This window comes from Pelecanus crispus, chromosome 8 (assembly GCF_030463565.1).
Source record: "Pelecanus crispus isolate bPelCri1 chromosome 8, bPelCri1.pri, whole genome shotgun sequence".
Classification (NCBI taxonomy): Eukaryota; Metazoa; Chordata; class Aves; order Pelecaniformes; family Pelecanidae; genus Pelecanus; species Pelecanus crispus.
Window position 1 is genome coordinate 34,814,758 of NC_134650.1, and position 6,871 is coordinate 34,821,628.

Genomic DNA, 6,871 nt, shown 5'->3' on the forward strand with positions numbered 1-6,871 from the left:
CCTCATGGGTGTAGCGCAGATACTCTGTAATTTAATAACTCATTACTGACCAACTACATCCCTAGTCTCTTAATTCTGCAGGCCAGGTGACCCAGGAAGCCTTCACTTGATTGCTGTATCTCAGCTCCACTTCATCTCATCTACCCACCCACTTGCCACAAACTTCTTCCATCACCTTTATGCTGTCTCTGCCCACAAAGGCTTTCAGAAGGGACAAACTAACTTCCCGCACAGGGGAGATGGAAACTAATGAGATGACCATTTTCCATTTTCCTCGGAAGATGACAGCACATGACTATACCTCTATGGCTTGGTGTTAAGGAAACAGAAGTTTTTGGCATGAAACTGATTATTAATATTCTCATCCATAACAGAATGGTTGAAAGCTATTTCCTTTTATCCTTATTCTCCAGCTGAAAGTTGACAAAAAGTCAGCACTATTCAGGACAGTATCTAAGACATGAGACTTGCAGTATTTTTCCAGCAGAAGCTTATTGTTTGTCCTCTTGGTTATATCCCTGTACAACAGTACAGATCCTCTCAAAGACTTTCAACACATCAGATTTTGACTAAAGCATCATGACGTGGCACTTGTCTCTACTTTTACTCCATTTCTAAGGGCAGCTGCTTTTCTATTTTTCTTTGCGCATCTGTGGACAACAAAATCTTTTCTCTATCACAAGAATGTCTTCATTAAGTCAGTTTCTGCCTTCAGCTTATTCTTAGTCTTCTGCATACTATAATCTATGTATATGCACAAGAAAGGCTTGAGAGGCAAACTGAAAAAGCAGGAAGCTGGAATAAACAATGAGGCAGGAACTGCAGGAAACTTGAGCATCTTTTCTTGCCCTTACTGTGCTGCCTTCTTTTTCACCATTGTTTACTGCTGAATTTGGGATTCCGCCTACATTTGTATGAAACATGGTTTCAATGTCCTGTTTTGTGACCTCATTCTGATAGCAGTATGACATGGCGCAGCTAATACAGTGACTGCAGCACGAAGTCAAACAATTCTGAGTTTAACTGCTATTTTGAACACTTAATTTTGTATCAGATTTGGCACATTTAGATATTTAAAATTTCTTGTACACTTACCTTACACTTTTACACTTAATGTTGTTCACTAAGTAATAAAAAGGTCCTAAGTACCTACTGATTCATCAGCTCCTACCCCCTACACTGGATATTCCATCTCCCTTTGCACAGGTAGTAGGACAGAAGTAGAAGTTGCATTTTCATATACAAAACACCCAGTAACCCAGCGATCCACACAACCAAACAGCATCTCTGTCCCATTCGTTTCAAGGAGAGTGACATCCTCTGGAAAAAAAAATTATGAAACACTAACATTTTCTGTCTGACACTGAATTTACTTTGTGAAACAATGAAAATTTGACAGTGACAGGAAAGAGGGAAGTTAAACATAGACAGAGTAGCAGTTTCACCCCAAATCAGCAAAATCCATTTTTGACATCTTGAAAGAAACCTACCTAAGATCAACAGATTTTTAATCAAGATAATTACCCTCACACATCTTTTCCTACCCTTAAGTGTTTAACAAGAAACATCTTAGGCTCTCCTTACCTTTACTACTTCTAAAGCTTCAAACTGTAAGCAAAGAAACAGACTATGTTGTGAATTGCAACCCTTTTGCCTCATGTGAAAGACTTTTTTCTCCCTAAAATTATCTGTGCATTTAAAGATTGAGGTGAAAAAGCATCTATTACTCTCACCATTTCATTAGAAACCATCTGGCCTTACTTTTAGTTCAGCTGCTGCCTCTGTTTCCTCTATTTGCTGCAGACCTACAGAGGCTGACAGGAAGGAGCGATGGTTTTCCATCTGTGAGCAAAGCACAGGGGAGAAAGGGAGTCATCTATGAAGGCTGGAATGCTTCAGTGCCCCAAAGGCATTGGTCCGAGATAGTGCATAGACAAGTAGTAACTTTGCCAGCTGAAGAATAATCCAAGGAAAGTATTTAATAGGTCTGTCTGGACCGGAGTGAGTGTCAGTCTTTTTGACAAATGAAGTCAGGAATATGAATGCAGTCAGGAAACTATGCAACATTTTCAACTTAGTACTGACCAAGTATGGACATTTCAATAGAAGATTCCTAACCAGTCACCATATGAGAACAATGTGACCAAAGTTATTAGTCCTAACACAGGTCTTTAACAGACATCCTAAGGGAAATAAGCTTTTTATCCCTAAAACAAGTGTTTAAAGGATCAAATAATCCTTGGCACTAAGAGTCAAACAATGGTTAAGAGTAGGGGAGAAGAAAATGGAGAGAAGTTCCATAATACCTCATCATGAACAACTTCTTGTAAGCCCCAGTACAAGCACTGGTTCTTACAAAAGCACGGAGCCAATTGGGTAGGTTTCCCTGACACCTCTAAGGCAGGAATCCAGCTCTGTCTCTCTCTGAAGGATTTTAAGTTCTGATGGTATTTCTGCAGCAGGGACTGTTGAGTGGAGGGGAGGGTCAATTCTACTACACACCATGGCATGTTAGCCCACAAAAAGAATATCCCAGCCCAATTCTCCACCCTTTCTGAACAATATATTATTTAGGTCACACAGGTAAGTACCACAAATGTGCAAGAAAGCCATACACAGTTCTGTTTCTAAGCTCAACTTCTAAGTTCCTCAGCACAGCAAACACTGAGTGGATGTTAGGGCAAAGGTGCAGGAATTAAGTGAAGTTTTTGTAATGCAAACATTTAATGGTTTCTTTTAGAAGATACATCTAAATTTGCTCTTTAATGGTTTCTTTTTGAAGATACATACATCTAAATCTGCTTTTAAACCAAGGAGCTGTGAATTCCAAGCCTGGATTTTGCTACAGATATCACCCCTTATTGCCATCATTATATTGCAAAACTTCAGTTTTCATTTCAGAAGAAATGTCTCCCTAAGCACACATACCAGCAGAGATGATCTTGGAAACATAACCTAGGTGTGAACTCACAAAGTCTTAACTGAAGAGGCTGCAAACAACCTGAAACTACAGCAAACATCCCCATGCACTTCTCAAGAGAACCATGCAATGTAGCAATTTGTCATGGACTTTGAGATTTTGCTAAAGCTAAATATTTTGGTTTCCTTCCCCCTTCCTGCTCTGCCAGGACCTACCTGCAAGTCCTTTATATTCCTCAGTTTTCCCCCAGTGACAAGTTTGTCGAACAGGTGCAGGAAACAAGAACTGGACTCCAACTTGTAATCAAGGAGTCTGCAGAGTCAAAATAATGGGATGAAAGAACAGCCTAGCAGCTTGATCAGCTGCCTAAATGACACAGGGAAGAAAATCTCTGAAAATTATCCGTAAATCTTACAAGCTTACATATTTTCAGCACCAAAATAGGTAAAAAAAACCATTTTCTTATTAGGTCCAGATAAAGATATTTAAGTTTTATGAATTGAATGAGGGTTTATTAAGATTTATACATTGATTTAGACCACAAAGTCTATTATTACCAGTGAGTTTTATTTATCTCTAATTTCGCTAGAGACCCCCATTTTACTAAGTATCTTTCCTGTACTAAAGGCGTTACTGAATCTTCATGTAAAGTCATTGTGCTACACAAATGGACACTTACATTCTCTCTGCTGGTTCATAACTTAAAAGTGAGAACCACACATGAAGTTGAGGTGGGCACATTAAGGAACTGAGCTGTGGGCAATTACTGTTATATTTTCACAATCTATTTTCAAGTTTTTTCTGCTCGGCACAGACCGGACACGAGTAAGTACAGCAACTATGCAAGAGCAAAACCTGAGAGAAAGAAGAGATCCAACAAGGAAGGGAGGCCAGTATCTGACATTTTAAAAGGGCAAATCGAAAGCAATCAACACCCAACAAAATGCTCCATGTAGGATGAGGTGATAGCTTAGGATATACTTAGGATACTGTAATGAGGCTAACAAGTGCTGTGTGTTTTAATGTAAATTAACACAAGATAATCTCTTCACATATTTAAGTGATGCACTTCAAATTAATTAATACATATTTAATAGAAGTCTTCTTGAACAGCTGTTATTTACTTCTGGAGTTTCTACACATTAGCACTGCCTGCTTTGTTCTGCTCTGAAGTTGTTCATGCTCCAAAGTACTTTAACAACTTGGGCTGTATAAAAATTGAACAGTCTTCCCAAAAGAGACAGCCTTTCTGATAACTTAATATTTTTACATTAAATATTCAAACACTTTCTGAACAAAAGGTCAAATTCTACTTACAGCATCTGTGTGAAACAGGCAAGCAGATGCTTAATGCTGCTAGACAAATACTTTCAGCACAAAGAATGATAAAGAGTTGGCGATCAGTCACATTTCCAGGCTTTAAAATCAGCTTTCCTTTACTTCTGTTCCCTAAATTCTGTGCTTACCATTCATATGTAACAATATGGACCCAAATTATGGCCTGTTCCTTCCATAAATGTTGCACAGTGGTGTGTTAAATGACATCCTGACAGTGAAACTGCTATCTACAGTATTCGTTGCATGTTATGAGTATTACACCAACTCATTAAGGCTTTTGTCTTACAAAAACTACTGCGTATGACTACTTCATTTAGACCTTGCATAAAGCATTGAAATAGTTCTCCCTGACCACCCCTTTTATTCAGATGAAAGCCCATTTGAGTTCCAGTCACTTCTGAGTTTTTAGGACGTGAATGAGTAGAAACCAAATCAAGAAACATGCTGGTAACACATTATATTTTCACACTCACAGTGATGAATATGACTTTTGGTAACTGTAATCACTTTCTTTAAAAAGTATCATCATCACTGAACAATCCTTATCAGTGTATTGGTTGTAGTTTTCAGCTGACTACTTGAAGATGTTTACTGTTCTTATGGCACTAGAGCACTGGCTAGTGCTCATTGCTTACATGTCGGCCTTTCTAGCTTACAGGTTTACTGAAAAAAACTTTCAAAGTTGGTAACAATTGTATTAGAAAATATCTGTTGGGACAACCATCATTAAGTCTTCTGTGCAATGACGTATGGAAACACATGCAACTTGTGAAAGGCCTGAAAACAGTCCTAAATGCACAAAGGTGAAAAACAGGTACTGATTTAAGCACACTGATATCCAAATTAATTCTTTTTTATTTAATGTGGTGTTTTTCACAATAAAGAGGACATAAGATGGAACTCATTACTCAGGCTAAGAACTTAAAGCCTAAACCAGATCACAGAATCATAGGATCATTTAGGTTGGAAAAGACCTTTAAGATCATCAAGTCCAACTGTTAACCTAACACTGTCAAGTCCACCACAAACCATGTCCCTAAGCACCGCATATATTCTTCTTCTAACTACCTCCAAGGATGGTGACTGCACCACTTCCCTGGGCAGCCTGTTCTAGTGCTTGATAACACTTTCAGTGAAAGAACTTTTCCTAATATCCAATCTAAACCTCCCCTGGCACAACTTGAGGCCATTTCCTCTCATCCTATCCCTCGTTACTTGGGAGAAGAGACCAACACCCACCTCACTACACCCTCCTTTCAGGGAGTTGTAGAGAGCGGTAAGGTCTCCCCTCAGCCTCCTCTTCTCCAGGCTAAACAACCCCAGTTCCCTCAGCTGCTCCTCATAAGGCCTGTGCTCCAGACCCTTCACCAGCTTTGTTGCCCTTCTCTGGACACACTCCAGCACCTCAATGTCTTTCTTGTACTGAGGGGCCCAAAACTGGACACAGTAGTCGAGGTGCGGCCTCTCCAGTGCTGAGTACAGGGGCACAATCACTTCCCTAGTCCTGCTTGCCACACTATTTCTGATACAATACTTTACCTGGTAAATATGCTGTGGATGAATGAGAGTGTGGAAGACAGATTTAGAAAGCATCTTCACGATCCTCGACTAATTCTGCACTGCCTATACCAGCAGCTTGGAGTTAGAGCTGCAGATGCAAGGAATGAGGAAGATGACCTAAATTTTTTTTCCCCCCTGAGTGTGGCTGGTACAAGACTGGTTTAGCTTTCAGACAGAATCAGTTTCCTGATCCCTAAGAGGCCACATGAATGCTCCTGCTGGCACAAGATAAATGGTGGGGACAAGTGGTTGGGATGGCACTGTTGGTTTTGATGGAAGTCCAAACACAGTAGATTAAAATGCCTGTGGAAACGTGGACTTTGACAAAGTAGTGCTGGCCACAATAAATAGGCACCTGAAAGGATTTCTATGCATTGAAACTTTGTCAACATATTTAGGAGGAAAAGGGAGAAAAGCAGAAGAATGCCAAGGTTGTCATAGGGTCTAAAGAATCTTTTTTCCAGGAGGCCAGCACACCAAAGACATTTCACTGCTTTTGAGGGAGTCATGTGGGAGACAGACTAGTCCAGAAAAAAAGAAACCTGAGAAGACTTAATCTCATACTGTGATGTTCTGGAATCACCATCATGTTAACGAAACTAATTTACTGAAAATCATCTTGCCTTTGGAAGGAGGATGTATCTTTTGCTCAGAGAAGCATTGGCACTCTGCCAGCTGACACAAAGAATGTTCCCAGAGGATGGACACAGCTCCCAGTCCCAAGGAATGAAAACATATGCCCACATTTTATACAGCCATGACGTAACAGGTATTCTTTGGGTTATTTTAAACTTCCTTAGAGCTAAAGGATCAAATTCAAGAGAAATCTCTTCCAACATACACAGTGAGACTGTCACATTTTTCCTCTACATGTTACAGGAAAAATGAAAACCTGTGTTTACTTGTCAGATTTGGTAGAAAGGTTTCCATCATAATTACACCTTGTGTATTGGAAGGAATCTGGCAGTTTTTAACATCACTAATACTAGTCTGGAGAGGTACAACACTGTATGAGCTTGCTGAAAAATAACAATAAACCTTTATTAAAATTTC